The 14,602-nt window shown below is 45.9% G+C and overlaps 1 long non-coding RNA gene and 1 pseudogene across 1 annotated transcript; one reads left to right on the top strand and one right to left on the bottom strand.

Annotated features, from left to right (window-relative positions):
• Positions 1-4,841: 4,841 nt before the first annotated feature.
• LOC120676619 lies at positions 4,842-11,642 on the top strand (annotated as a pseudogene).
• Positions 5,536-7,744, bottom strand: LOC120676620. Its single transcript, XR_005675922.1, has 3 exons — positions 7,500-7,744; positions 6,887-7,021; positions 5,536-5,812 (listed from the first exon to the last, which is right to left on the bottom strand). It is a non-coding gene; the product is annotated as an uncharacterized LOC120676620 (long non-coding RNA).
• Positions 11,643-14,602: the final 2,960 nt, after the last annotated feature.

The raw sequence follows: 14,602 nt of genomic DNA, 5'->3' as shown, positions 1-14,602 counted from the left end.
TGTGCAATTTTAGATATTAAGTGATCATTAAAATCTGTTACCATGCTTTTTGTTATTTACGCTTGCGTACCAAATTGCTTGAATTTTTTTATTTTTTTATCAAATTGTTCATTACTATATTTTACCAAATTATATATTGAACTATTGATTTGGCATACCCTAAGTTAAAATCCTAGATCCGCCACTGGTTTCCAACCTGTACTAATAGCATGCTTTTCCAGTAGTGCATGCCTCCGTTGGCCTATCCACTCCACAGTTCCCGTCCTAATCGTAAGCACTCCATTGTCGCACGGTATGGAGCCACCGTGCAGCAGCCACGCTACAAAAATATTGTAATGGTAATAATAGGACGTCCGATGCTCCAGACGATCCATTTCATTGTCGCCTTCTTCTAGCACCCGTCTGGTCGATCCTGCTTCCCACACGCTCCTAGACGGCTTCGGCGTACGAAAAGGGCGGCGGCAACGAGCACTACTGGAGTCTGGGTCTTTGCCGTGTGCCAAAGACACACGGCAAAAGGCTCAAAGTACACGGCAAAAGGGTTCACCGTCGGGCGCCCACAGCGAAGACCCGACGGCGACCGGCCAGACGGCAAACACGCTCTTTGCCGTGTGCCCTTTATCGGGCACACGGCAAAGGCTTCACCGTGCGTTTTTGACGACACAGGATGAAAAAAAAAGAGACGGCGCGACGACGGAGAAACGACAGGGAATGGCGGGGTGGACGGCTTCGCCGTGAGCCAAATCAGACGCACGGCAAACAATTTCAAAAAAATAAAAAAATCAACCAGCTGCCCCCACCACCGGCCGCACCCCTGGTGCCGCCGCCGAAGAGACGAGAGGCAGGGGAGCCGCCGCCGGATGGAGGGAGAGGAAGCCGCCGCCGGAGGCCCCCGCGCCGGATCTGGAGGGGCGCCGGATCCTTCACCTCCGCAGTTCCGTCCGCCGTGCACCGTCTATGGAGGAGGAAGCAGCCCCGTCGTGCGCCGTCGTGGGAGAAGGAGGCAGACCCGCCGTGCGCCGTCGCTGGGAGGAGGAGGCCGGCTGCTGCTCGCCTCCGTCACCGGATCTGAGGATGAGGAGGAGGCCATGGCCGCCGCTCCTCGCCCCGCCGCCCCTCCTCACCGGTCAATCACCGGTGAGGGGCGGGCAGAGGGGGGAGGAGAGGAGCCGCGTGAGGTGAGGGAGAGGGCCGACGGAGGCCGGCTCGCCGCTGCACTGGCTGCTCGCCATCGCACGGGAGAAAAGGTAGGGGAGGGAGAGGAGGGGAGTGGTGGCGGCGGATCTGAGAGAGGAGTGGCAGGCGGCAGGGAGAGGAGGGGGGGGGGGGGGCGGCGGATGCGGGAGGAGGGCGTGCGGCGCGGCGGGACGAGTGGGGCGGAGGGGCGGTAGGGTTTGGAAGGGTTGGGGGAGAATTTATACGAAGAGTCGGCGAATCTGGGCCGTCCGATCTCGAGATCGACGGGCCATAGTCAAGAGAGACTTGTTTGCCGTGTGCCAATAAAAAAACACACGCACACGGCAAACATTTCTACATCAATGAAATTTCTGTAATTGCACTTAATATATTATAATTATCAAATAGTTTCAAAAAAATACTAAAGTTTTTGTAATTGCACTATATATTGTGTATTGCCTTTAGAAAAAAGTTCGAAGTCAAAATCAAATTTGATCATCACTTCCACTCCAAAACTAACCGCATCCTTCTAAACTCTATGATTCTTCTTTGGAGATGTTTGTAAGCATCGTATGTGAAAAAATTCCAAAACTCACTAAATTTTTTACCACAACCTCCACATATGATATCATGAGTTGTTCACAAATCTAACATTTTTTAGACTTAATTTGCATTTTTTAGAATTTTAAAATCATTCAGACACACGGTCGTGGTCGTTTTTCCTGGTCAAGTTGTTCAAAATTTCTTTGGATTTCATGGGTATGGCCTCAAATTGGGCTAAATAACCTGAATATCATTTTTTTCACTCACTTTGATCTACTATTTGAACCACTTGCAGTTCAAATTTGACTTGATTCAAAAAATTGCTTGAAATGTAATTAATTAGTTAAATATAGCAAATAAATACAAACATGTTCCAAATTTTAACACGGGTTACAACATGTTGCTTGTGGATTGGGAAAAAAATTTGGAGGGTAGGAGATGATTTTTTGTTGTCCGCTTTGCTGTGTGCCTTCAAAAGGCACACGGCGAAGCCAGGCCTTCGCCGTGTGCCTTTTCATGGCACACGGCAAAGCCTAATGCCGTAGCCCCCTCGTAACGGCCGTCATACACGGAGAAAAAAATTATTGCTTTACCGTGTGCCAAAAAAAAACACACGGCGAACTATTACTTCGCCGTGTGCCAAATAGAAAGCACACCGTGAAGCTTGACTTCGCTGTGTGCCACTAAAAAGCACACGACGAAGTATGGCTTCGCCGTGTGCCCGATAGAAAGCACACGGCGAACTATCGGGTACACGGCGACTTTCGATTTTCCGGTAGTGGAGCCAACGACTCCCTCGTGAACCTCGTCGCGCGCTCTGCCGCGTAGCCCCTAAGCACACCGCCCCTCGCCGCCAGCGAGGCCACGACTGCCCCTGGGCACTGCCAAATACGCTGCATCCGGTGAGCCGCTTTTCAACTTCTCATGGCTACGGCTTACCCTCGTCCTCCTTGACCGATTTGAGCCCCCCCTCCCCGTTTCGCCCCCTTGCAGGACCCCCCTGGTGTACGAGCTCCGCTACTACTATCAGCCGTCTGTGGAACGTACTCGTTGCTGAGTCTCCCCACCCCACGACCCTCTTGATGAGCCTCACCACATCCCCGTGCAGCCCCTGCGTGTGCATCTCCCGTTTCGCCACCCCTTGCCGTCAACGAGGCCATGGCCACCCCTGCGCGCCGCTCCGTGCACATGCTAGCCACGCACCGCGTTGCAGCTGTAGGGCACCAAGCTGACATGTTGCGATGATTCTTTTTGGATGTCACGAATGATGATTCGATATTTCCAATTTGTGATTTCTGATGTTGCACAATATAATTTTGGATGTCCTAAAAGGTGAGCGTCAAAGTTGCAAATATCGTTCCGGATGTTACCAATTTTGAATGGATATTGCATGAAACAGAGCTATGATGTTGCGGCGGGAATTTTGCTCTTTGCATCCAGATGTTGTGATGTGTTTCAGTTTTAGTGCATATATCTGATGTTTCAAACATTAATTTTTTAGGTTGCAAGCGTATATTCTTGATGTTGCAATGGAGCATCCGATAAAAAAAATTATCAAATGTCCGGACGATAGCAACGCTGAAAAAAATAATAAGAAGAAGAACCGAAGAAGGCCTCTCTTGTGCCGTTGGGTTGGTTGGCTGTACCAAATGGTTCCGGAGCTCTCTTTACTTGCATGCAAGGAAAATCATGCATGGCTTCAACCATAAGTCACGCGGTTTCTCGTGGGCTGCTAGACCGTCGTCTACATCTATCGTTTCGTCGGCACGTCTCTCTCTCTCTCTTTCTCTCTCTCTCTCTCTCTCTCTCTCTCTCTCTCTCTCTCTCTCTCTCTCTCTCTCTCTCTCTCTCTCTCTCTCTCTCTCTCTCTCTCCTATCCCGAGACCCGACAAGTGATCAGCTGCATGGTTGACTACTTGACTCCAATGCTGGAACCAAACCGCTGCCTGTCAGGAGTGCAGGTACGTCGCGCAAGCAGCAGGACACGTAGACAGATCCGGTATTCGGGCGTCGACGGTAAGCGCGCGAACCAGGCATCATACGGCCGCACAAGTACGTGTCAGTACTCAAACCAAGAGTCTTTTATTACAAGTTTTTTTTCGAAGAGATCTTTTATTACAAGTTTACAACCTCAGAAAACAATAAATGCGTGTCATTTTGGTGAATATATAGAACGGAACACATTAAAATTTATTACAATAAATGCGCTTCCCACATCTGGAGATCAGAGATTTTTTTGTTTTCGATGCATCCAGGGATCTTATATATATTTCTAGAGAAAGGAACTATATATACACACACACAAGACAAGAAAATGCTATTGAGAACAATATGATCGCGGCCTCCTAGAAATTAAAGAGAAGGAACATGCGACATACATAGTAGACGACGCTCATGAGTGTCAGTGATGTCTGCTCGTGTAGTATTAAAAAATCCAGAGGAACAGTGCAATATGGGACATTGGAAAAGAATTAGTACTTGGTTATTGGTAACCACATCGTTGAGTGACAAAGTCATTGTGTTCCAGAATCTGGTGCCCACTTTTGTGACTATATATCCTCTCTCGGAAACTATAAGAAGACTAGGATCGAAAACACATTGAATAGACGCAAGAATTAATGAATTCAGCTAGCTAGAAACAAAGTCTCCAGGTGCATGTGCAGGAGACGTTGAGACGTTGGCGTCAAATCACGGTCGATAATATAGCTTTGCCTCTTGGTGTGGTTGCGAGCTGAGGGAGCCCAATGAATAAAGCTACTCTCTAGCTATCGATGGATCTCGGCGACGGATCTATAGCAGCATGCCATATGCTCACATTAACCCCATGACAAGGGCGTCCAACGCTCCCGTGTGCTCATGCATATGCCCAGGTAGAGACCGTGCCAGTAGTAAGCTGCAGGTATAGTGTAGATCGACCACCAAGCAAGTCGATCGTCGCAACAAACACATTTATGATCCTCAACAGCACCCACATAGTACGTAGATAACTTCACATGATCACATCCTTCATCATTTCTTCCTTCTTCTATCTGTACCGATATATATATATATATATATATATATATATATATATATATATATATATATATATATATATATATATATATACCCACTGCACTGGTAGGAATAATCATATATAAAGCTAGCTACTAAGAAATTGCTCATGCATCTTGATTGATGCTCCATATAGCAATAGTTCTATCTTGTGGTGACCTGTAAAAGTTGCAAGCCAGAGCAGTATCTAGCACATAGCTAGATAGATAGATAGGTAGGTGAACAGTACAAGATGGTGGCGAAGGGATTGATCACGGGCGTGATCGCCCTGATGGTGCTCGCCGCCGGCGTCGTGGGCACCGCGTCGGCGCAGGCGGCCGGGCTGAAGAAGGGGTTCTACAAGAAGAGCTGCCCGCGGGCGGAGGACATCGCGCGGGAGGTGGTGTGGGCGCGCGTCGCCGGCAACCGCGAGCTCGCCGCCAAGTTCCTCCGCATGTTCTTCCACGACTGCTTCGTCAGGGTACGTGTGCAAAGTGTGCGTGGTCAAATTAAACGATGTTATTACTGTATGCCGTCTACACCTAGAATGGAGATATGTGTATGCACAGGGCTGCGACGCGTCGCTGCTGCTGGACTCGCTTGTGACGGAACCGCCAAATTAAAACTATAATTAAGCGTAATGGCCGTCATTTGAACACATCGGTCGCATTAGCTTAACGGCTTAATTTGACGATCCTTTCTCAACCCACGGCCCGATCGAAACAACACCGGTGGTCTCACACGAAGGTGAGCGCAGTTGGTACGAGCACCACACAGTACTTAAAAATATAAACACCAAACGCTTATGAAACATTTAGTTTACAAACCGAGTTCGAAATACATAATAATATACAAGTGTGTGCCATTTATACAAAGTTTTATGAATATGGAATCTGCCCACTACAACACATAAGAACGGGAATGAAATTACACACTCAGCCCACGAGTGTGCAATCCCATACACTCTAAAGCTACGCTCCTGGGTCCTCGACGTTCCACCCATCCGCGTCCAGTCGAACAAACTTGGCGCAACACGGACAGAAGTCTACGTGTGCGGGTCCTGAAATCATTTTTCCAACAAAGCCCTGAGCAACTAATACTCAGCAAAACTTACCCGACCAGTGGGTATAACTTAGCCCACATATCTAGACATGCACGGCTTTCTGGCAGGTGAGTTGTTTTTGCAGAAAAACATCTATAGTTGGATCCTTACTTTCAATGTTTTAGACGCATGTTTTATACAGAAAGACTCTCATCTAATGTTGGCCTATCTACAACAATCATGTTGGAGCATTGCAATAATAATACAAAGTAGTTCCATCATTTATCACTAACATCTCTAATTCATTTCTACGAGGCGACAAAGAGATCGAGGCCCTCATAACCGCGAGACACGGCGAATCGATCCGATTTAACCTTGCAAGGTGGACCTAACCAACACGGCGCGAGTATGCCCCGTCGGACCACACGCATCAACCCTTCCCCTCCCCGCCTCGAACTACAGAACCGCCCCACCTACATATAGTCAGCCGAGCTCAACGAGAGACCACCAAAAGTAAACATATGCATCCCGTTTCTCCGCGACTACTCGACTCGCCCTAAGGGGTGGTGATGAAGTTCTGTACTTTCGAAGCGAGGCAATACTAGTCTTACCGATTTCAACTACCTCCTACTCCCGGCATGCGGTTAGTACAATTCAATCCCCGATCAGCACTGCCACAACGACCGGTCCTTAATCGACACAGACAGGGCTAGGACAACTAGGAACTCTGTCCTACTGCCATACCTAAACATCCTCATCTTTCCCCGTCCGGTCTAAATTCTCCATTTAATCCATCTCGAAATCAACATCCCATGTATTGGAATATAATTATATCTCATCTCTCGCGAGTAATCCGGAGATTACTCGTCTTCTAAACATCCTATATCTCGCGAGTGCAAGGGATCACTCGTCTTCTACCAAAAACCCATTAAGCATAGCACTTCTATCGTCCTATACATACTAGTATAACTCCGGAAATCCTAGGGATCATGCAACTAGGTTTCCAAACAATTTCCTAAACCTAATGAACGGGTAATAGTTACGTATATAGGTGTCATAATTTAACATAATAGGATGTGCACCGGGGCTTACCTTCGGGCTGCTGCTCGACACTGGGCTCAGCTGGGCCTTGGGCCAGGTGCTCATGCCATTCTTCCTGCTGAACTTGCCCCTGCTGCTCCTGTGGCTCGGCGATCACCTCATACATGGCTCCCTCGGAGGTGGCGTCTACACGTATGCAAATGATATGAGAATGCATGCATGGGTTGAAATCTTAAAATAGCCAATGACTAGATGCAACTACTAGTAATTTACACAAAAATTGCACTCCCGGGCCCAAAACATTCCCCAAAAATCCAGAGTATCCGGACGAATACCCGGAGTATCCGGACTCCCAAGTCCGGAGTTTCCGGGCCTATACCCGGAGTTTCCCCCAGAGTGTCCTAAACCCGGAGTATCCGGGCTTATACCCGGAGTTTCGCCCGGAGTGTTCCAAAACCCGGAGTATCCGGGCTTATACCCAGAGTCTCCGGACCCGACATCATTTTCGCCCCAAAAACTGAAATCTTGATTTTGACAAAACCAACCCACCAAAATCAAAACCATTTTAGATCCTAGTTGAGGGATGCATATAGAGTTGATTGACCAAAAGAAATCACTTAGAACCTTCTAGAAACATAGACCGGGGCGGTACAAGTTTGAATACCTAGGATGAGCTTTTCGTGAGCAAAGAACTTGAAATCCAATGCACCCTTGGGAGGAGCTCGCGGGGAAGATGGCCCTGCACGCGGATTCGAAGTCTCCTTGGTCTTGGGATTGATTCGGGGTGGGGGATTTGGAGTTTGGGATTTGGGGGAGAGGGAGAGCTTGTGAGGGAAGTGAGGGAGAGAGAGGTAACGGGAGAGAGTGAGAGTGAGGGAGAGAGAGAGTTATGTTTTCTATTTAAATGATTGTGGGTCCAGAGGACAAAAATTATATGAACTAGGAACTCCATGTCCAGAGTATCCGGGCCTACGGCCGGAGTATCTGGGCAGGGTGTTACATCGCCGACCAACACGTCTGAGAAGGACGCGCCGCCGAACCTGTCGCTGGCCGGCTTCGACGTGATCGACGAGGTGAAGGCGGCGCTGGAGCGGGCGTGACCTGGGGTTGTCTCCTGCGCGGACATCGTCGCGCTCGCCGCGAGGGACTCCGTCTCGTGGCAGTACAAGAGGAGCCTGTGGGAGGTGGAGACGGGGCGGCGCGACGGCACGGTGTCCAGCGACCAGGAGGTGCTCAACGACATCCCGGCGCCGAGCTCCACCTTCGACATCCTCCTCTCCAACTTCTCCAGCAAAGGGCTCGGCCTCCAGGACCTCGTCGTCCTCTCAGGTTAGGTACCTTGTTTGTTGCATTGGCTGCAGTATGTATATCAGTATTTCTACAGTATTGTGTTGGTACGACGTCGCGTACAAGCAAACGCATTCATGCATGAACGCAACGCATATACACATACGCAAAATTAAGATGATCGACGTCGTACTATACGCATTTAGTTGCTTGGCATTGTCGGTTAGGTTTAGATGGAGGGCATGATGATCATCGTCTATATCCCTAGCTCTACGTACGACGAGGACGACGCCTCACTCGGTCACTCCACGACCTTAACGGAAGAGATGCTCTTTGCCTGCTTGGTATCAAGCCCAATTATTTAGGGATGATCAAGCTCGATCAAGTGCATGCATGTATGTACAGCTGGATGGATTTTCTGTTGATTATTTATTACGCTACGTCGCACTACTGGACGTACGGTGGTGGAAGATCGAATTTGATCCATTATTATTGTCGGTTGACCTGACGGTAAAAATAGCTGATTATTTCTACCAATGCAAGAGCATGCAGTCGTTTAAAGAGAATTGAGGAGACTAGTATTTAATTCTCTGTTAATGCCAACATACCACCACACAGCTCCATGACAAAACTGATAGATAATATGACTGGCATAAGAACCTTGCTATTTACGTATTGTCGTCGGACCAGCTTACAACCAGTCAACCATCATGAAGCATGCAATTTTTTATTTTTTAAAAATGCATTTTTCTTACAGCAAAATCCAACTAAAACAAAAACTTATCTAGTTTTTGGATTGATTTTCATTGGAGTGCTAAACATTGGAACATTGAAAATTAATAAATTAAAACTTCCCTCATGATGCAACTAATAAATCGAGACTATGTATTATAGGTAGCTTTCTCGTGTGTGATATAGCTTCAAACTTCGGATAATCTCATGCATCTATTATGTTCCCACCCTTTCAGTTGTCGACGTCTGCCATTAATATTAGGCTAGGCACCGACACAACCAACTTACAGTATTTAATTTGCCATGATTGAAATAATGAATGTAGTAACTTTGAAACTAGTAGAGATCTTTTCTCCAAGTGTCGTATTCCACCTTGTTGCATTAGCTGACGGTAAACATAGCTGATTATTTCTACCAATGCAAGAACATGCAGTCGTTTAAAGAGACTCAGGACTAGTATTTAATTCTCTCTCTCTCTCTCTGTGTGTGTGTGTGTGTGTGTTAGCTAACCACCACATAGCTCCATGACAAAACTGATAGATAATATGACTGCATAAGAACCTTGCTATGTACGTATTGTGTCGGACCAGCTTACAAACCAGTCAAATCATCATGATGCAATTTTTTCTTTTTTAAAAACAATGCATTTTTCTTGCAGTAAAAATCCAAATAAAATATCTAGTTTTTGGATTGATTTTCATTATAGTGCTAGCGTTCTTATGGTTTTTTTTGTGTAAACATTGAAACATTGAAAATTAATAAAACTTCCCTTACAAAAACAATGGTGCACATAAAATATCGAGACTATGTATTATATATAGAGAGTTTTCTCGAGTGCGATAGAGCTTCAAACTTCGAATAAAAATCACATGCATATATTATGTTCCCACCGATTCAGTTGTCGATGTCTGCCATTAATATTATTAGGCTAGGCACCAACGACACAACCAACGTACAGTTTGTCATGATTGAAATAATGAATGTAACTTTGAAACTAGTTCTCGAATGTCGTATTCTACGTACCCAATGTTTTAAATAGCCGGCTAAGACATTTAGCGATCTATGTCTAAAAACAGGCTATAGCCGGCTATAACGGCTATAGCAGCAGCTAAGAGCTAAGTTGCACATGAAAAATCTTAGCTAAATCTCTCTCAAACAATTATAGCGGAAGATAGCGGAAGCTATAGTCGGAGATTTAAAACCTTGATTCTACCTTATATGCTGTGCTAGCTCCAGTTAATTATACAAACCGATGTAGCAATAAACGAAAATATTTGAATAACAAGTTAAGGGACCACAATTCCAATATGGATGAATAATTATAGTTATAAATATCTGGCAAGTGTTATTTGTTTGCCAGGGCATGCTCGCTCCTTTTATTACAGTAAGTTTTCTATTTTACTCTGGATTTATAAATAGCCTTGCAAGATTGATAGGCCAATAGAATAGCCCCATGTTCCCTTTTAACAAATTTGTAAAACCTAGCATCTTCCTATGCTAGTTGTGACGACTTAGAACAATCTAGAATATTACTCGAACATTTATTTTCCAGCAATGTTTTCCTACTGTTCTGAATTTTTGGGCGATGAAGCTATCAGTATTAGCTGAATATCGTTGAAGAAAAATAGTAGCTAAATAGCCACGGCATCGAGGACGGATCAACCTGCTGAACAGTAGCATGAAATAAACATGTAGTTTAGCATAAATACCATTGCTCCTACAGTGACCTGAAAACAACTGGCCAGCGGCTATCTGAACTGAAAAGGATCGGAAGAAATTGTCGGTGGTGGGCAAATTAATTAATAAATCAAACAACCATTCCCCGTACCTCGTCAACCAGGCAGGAAGCATCACACGTGAATGCATGATATGGTGTCCTCAACTTTACGTAGCCTTTTTCTTCCTTCGTTAATTTGCATGTCTGGGATGGGATGGGCGTGCCTTGTAAGTACTGGTTGTTGAGAAAACTCAAGTCATCAGCTATGGTTCCTAGTATCGTTTTATCTCTTCAGCTAGCTCAAATTAATTTATTAGGTGCCTATTTTAAAAAAATAAATAGATTGTGAAATCTTATTATTAGACGACGATAACTGACGCCATGGTGAAATATGTGTACGTCGATCCGGCCCCTACAACAAATAAACAACAGGCGGGCACACGATCGGCATCGGGCACTGCAACCTCTTCAGCTCGAGGCTGTTCAACTTCAGCGGCAAGAACAACCCCAGCGACATCGACCCCGCCCTCAACCCACCCTACGCCAGATTCCTCCAGGGGCAGTGCCGGCGCAACCTGCAGAACCCCAACGACAACACCACGGTGGTGCCCATGGACCCCGGCAGCAGCCTCTCCTTCGACAACCACTACTTCGTCAACCTCAAGGCGCACCAGGGCATGTTCACCTCCGACGCCACGCTGCTCATCGACGCCCGCGCCGCCAACATCGTCGACAAGCTCCAGGACCCGGGCGTCTTCTTCGACGCCTTCAAGAACTCCATCAAGCGCATGGGGCAGATCGGCGTGCTCACCGGCGCCAACGGCCAGATCAGGAAGAAATGCAACGTCGTCAACTGATCATCTATCACAGCCAACTTTATACATTATTCTGATGAGTCACATATATACATATAAAAACGATGCCGTTGCATACATACTTTTGAATATTATCGGTGCCATATATGACTACTTGTGCAATTACTGTAATAGTAGCATATCTTTTCCTTGGTGATCAACTGTCATCAATAATGAAAAGAAATATCAAAGTGTGCATGCTCCAAATCTCTTTTTATTTTCTAGATCGGTCAACTTTTTGTTTAAATCATCTTCAACTTTTTGCCTCAAGCTATATATATTTTTGTGGATTCTTCCTTGTGTCCCAAAATGGCTCTATTTTTTTTTGCAAAATTGCTAGAGGCGTTTAATAACTTTTCCTTATTTAAATAAAAAACCTGCTGCCACATCATCAGCCTTACTAAATCACTTTGGCTGACTTAGGGCGTCCGCAATGGTTAGCTATTTAGCTAGCTAGATCTGATGTGGCAACAAAAAAGTAGGAGAGAGAGTAGTCACTAGTGACGAGCAAATCTATTTCACGTAGTTCAAGAATATATGAGAGAAACATGTGGGTCCAATAGTACAAAATAGTTTTTTCTTTCCTCTCTCACTTCCACATCAGCAAACTAAATAGCTAGTACTAGCTATTACCATTGAGGACGCCTTTAGGGCCAAAGAAAATGAATTGAATGTTGGCGTATCCAAACTAATAAAATCTCAGTGGGGAGTGTCATCGATCAGTTACCAAAACGGTGAACTAGTTAACCGAGCTGATGACACTCCTCTCACATCCCATGACCCTCTCCCTCCTCTCTCTTCTGTCATGTTAGCAAATGTAATGCTCATGATACTCCCATCAAGATTGGCCTTAGGGATAATCCTAAGATTGGATTTTGAGAAGGCATACGAGTTAAGTGGAAGTTTTTGGTGGAGGTTCTAAATAGGAAGTGGTTTGCCGGGAAGTGGATAGAGTGGATAATCAAAGCAGTGCAAGGTTAGGTGGCAGTGAACCTGAATGGAGAACATGGAGATTACTTCAGAAGCTATAAGGGGCTGAGACAGGGAGATATGCTATCCCCTTTGCTATTCAACCTGGCGGGTGATGCACTTGATGTGATCCTATCTGTTGCTAAATAGAATGGTGTGATCAGAACTGGTGGAGGGTGGACTTTCTCACCTGCAATATGCGGACGACGCCGTACTACTCCTTGAGAACTCAGAGCAGAACATTGCCATGACAAAATTCTTGCTTTTCTGCTACGAGGAACTCTTGGGGATGAAGATCAACTACAATAAGAGTGAGGTGTTCGCGGTGGGAATTGATGAGCTGGAAGGGGATAATATTGCAGATACCTTTAATTGTAAGCTTGGTGAGTGGCCTATGAAATATCTAGGTCTGCCCACCGGTTTCAACAAGCTCTCTAAGGCACAACTTAGCAGCCCTACCGAGAAGATCGAAAAGAGATTACAGACATGGAAATGCTGACACTTGTCCTATGGGGGGGGGGAGGCAGTTCTTTTGAACCCAACTCTGTCCAGCATACTTATTTATACCATGGGTCTCTATTGTTTGTATGAAGGTACTCGCTAGAGGATGGACACAGCTAGATCTAGATTCTTCTAGCAGGGTGTTGGTAGTAAGAGGAAGTACCATATGGTTAAGTGGGACACACTTGCTAGGCCTAAAGAGTTTGGAGGGTTGGGTTTTCTTGATATGAGAGCAATGAGTACTGTTCTTTTGGCCAAGTGGATTAATTGTATCGATGGAGGTGTCGATAGCCCATGCATTAAGCTCTTTGAAAAAAAAGTACTTGAGCGGAAAAGGTTTTTTTTCCAAACTTAGAGGGGGGTTCGCAATTTTTGGGGGTTCACAGTTTTTGCAGGGGGCTTTAGGAAGTCAAGTGTTGGTACAAGCGAGGGCATGGATGTACGGTGGACTATAGAGAGCGAATTAAGTTTTGGGAAGATGTGTGGCTTGGAGATTGTGCCTTGAAAACAAATTTCCTACACCTTTATCAAATCTATAGGGAGAGGCAGTGCTCGGTGGGTGATGCCTGGGAAAGCGATTGGTCCCTCGAGTTTAGAAGGAACCTGGGTCATGAGGAGATGGCGTAGTGGGCGGATTTGTCAGGCAGATTGGAACAAGTAGAAATCAACAACCTCCCGGATCCCTTTTATTGGAAACTTGAGAAAACTGGAAGCTTCTCGCTAAAATATCTTTGTAGACTAATGACTTTTGGAGGTGTAGTGGATATAGAAGCATTGGATGAGTGGGACACGAAGATGCCACTAAAAATTCAGATTTTCAACTGGATGTTGCGTGATAGATTGCATACAGCAGCTCAGTTTGGCTAGACGACACTGGGACTGTCGTTGCGGGAAATGGGCGACTACTAAACTACTCGATTGCTCGTTGGTTGTGCGCTTGATCGGATATGGTCTAGAGCGCAAGGACTCGAGGATTTAGACTGGTTCATTCAGGCCGAAAATGCCCTACGTCCAGTATGGGGGTGGTGTTCTCGCTCTATTGCTCTCGAGCCCAGGTGCTCAAAGTACAGAGGGGAGCTGTTAACATTTCTTAGCGCAATCACTAGGAATGGTTAATCCTTAGTAACAGCCCCAAAAATGCCTGTTGGCAGTCCTTAGTGCAATCACTAGAAATGAGGGCGCCGAACCCATCCTAGCAACTGCACCCAAGGGGTGCCACTCTCGTGGTATAATCAATACGATTACAGATGGATCCGCAAGCGTACGGATATACCGTTGTAGCATTTCACCCGGAGAGTAAGGGCATCGTCATTTATTTGTGTCCCAAAGGATGGCAGTGCCAAAGGTATTGTACTCAACATTAACCATGACATTGTGCCTCAAGCAATAGGCAATACTCTAACAGGGGTAAGTACAGATAAAGAATAAGCAAGGGTAATGCGACACAGCACACATCCACACTCCAAGTGGAAGAAATAAAGGAGAGAAACTATAAAACAAAGAACTACTCTATCCTACGTCGAGTCAGCTGGAGCTTAGGCTAGGTTAGGTGTCCTAGTGCTTCTATCCAAAGCTAGGGTTATGTTAGATCATGATTAGGACTACAGGTGCCAGGAAAATGGGATAGCGGGGAGAAGGTCCCACACCGGAGTACATCCAGTCCCGTTACCTCTTTGCATGAACTCCTACACCGAACCCGAACTTCGG

The sequence above is a fragment of the Panicum virgatum genome, chromosome 5N, assembly GCF_016808335.1.
Source record: "Panicum virgatum strain AP13 chromosome 5N, P.virgatum_v5, whole genome shotgun sequence".
Classification (NCBI taxonomy): domain Eukaryota; kingdom Viridiplantae; phylum Streptophyta; class Magnoliopsida; order Poales; family Poaceae; genus Panicum; species Panicum virgatum.
The sequence above is the reverse complement of the archived record's forward strand: the minus strand, read 5'-3'. Positions and strand labels throughout refer to the sequence as shown.